Source organism: Hydra vulgaris, chromosome 05 (assembly GCF_038396675.1).
Source record: "Hydra vulgaris chromosome 05, alternate assembly HydraT2T_AEP".
In the NCBI taxonomy this organism is placed as follows: Eukaryota; Metazoa; Cnidaria; class Hydrozoa; order Anthoathecata; family Hydridae; genus Hydra; species Hydra vulgaris.
The window spans coordinates 15,026,493-15,027,500 of record NC_088924.1 but is presented as its reverse complement, the minus strand read 5'-3'; the positions used below and the strand labels follow the sequence as shown (position 1 = coordinate 15,027,500).

General features: G+C 23.9%; 1 protein-coding gene across 2 annotated transcripts in view; it reads left to right on the top strand.

Moving 5' to 3' along the window:
• LOC136071883 (uncharacterized) overlaps positions 1 to 482 on the top strand; it is a 51,817-nt gene extending 51,335 nt beyond the window's left edge. For both annotated transcript variants that reach the window (XM_065797480.1, XM_065797479.1), the window contains one exon: positions 1 to 482. This exon is cut by the window's left edge and continues 572 nt beyond it. The gene's annotated coding sequence lies outside the window, so the exon portion shown is untranslated.
• The last annotated feature ends 526 nt before the right edge of the window (positions 483 to 1,008 follow it).

The window sequence follows — 1,008 nt, the reverse complement described above, 5'->3', positions numbered from 1 at the left end:
CATCTGTTTCAATTTTTATTAGTTTCATCGTCATTGTCAAAAGTTGAGTTAATGTTTTTTCAATAAAAAAAAAAATTTAAAAAGTGTTTAATTAAAAAAAAAGTAAAAGTATGTTTGTTTTAAAATCATAGCATATATTTTGTATATTTTGTAAATTTTATGTAAATGCACATTTTATATTTATTTTGTATTTAAATATTTATTTGGTTTCATAGTTAAAATTATATTCTTTTGTTTATATTTAAATTTTCTTTTTTAAAATTCATGCATTTGCATGATGAATCATTATTGATTGTTTATTTAACGGTTCTCAGAAAACTTTTTAAACAATTTTTAATATGTTGGTTAAAAACCTTTTAAGAATTGTAAGATATTTAAATATCCATTTGTGTTTTGTTATTTTTAATGTAATGTTTTTTGTATTATAATATAACAATATTAAATTATTGCATAGCAATGAGAATAGATAGGATTGGTTAAAACTCATCTCCTGAAAATCCGTACCTCATCCTACTTTTTCATATTTTGCAAAAAAGTTTACATCACAGGTTTGAATTCTTTTTTTATTTTTATCTTCGTAGCGTTAAGCGAACATAAAATTAAGAAAACTTGTAGGAGAGGGTTGCCAAAGTTAGAGCAGCATCTTATCTAGAACACTTGCATTTATTTTGGAAAATAAATACATTATAGCTTTATTTCTAATAAAACATTTTTCTAATAAAACATTTTTCTAATAAAACATTTTTCTAATAAAACGTCATTTTTTCTGTTTTTTAATAAATTTCAAAAGTTATTCGTCAAAAAATGCATGAGTACCATCAATTTAAAGCTTTTTTGCCCCTTTTTTTTTAAGGTGGTCTAATCTTGTGTTCACACTTTATTGATTGCACTGGGTAAGCTATACACTGGGCTATACGGTTTTTTGTTGCTAATGCGATGGGGTCTAAAATTCAAGAAATAACATACATTTATCTTATAAATTGCTGCATGCATGACATTGCAGCGGTA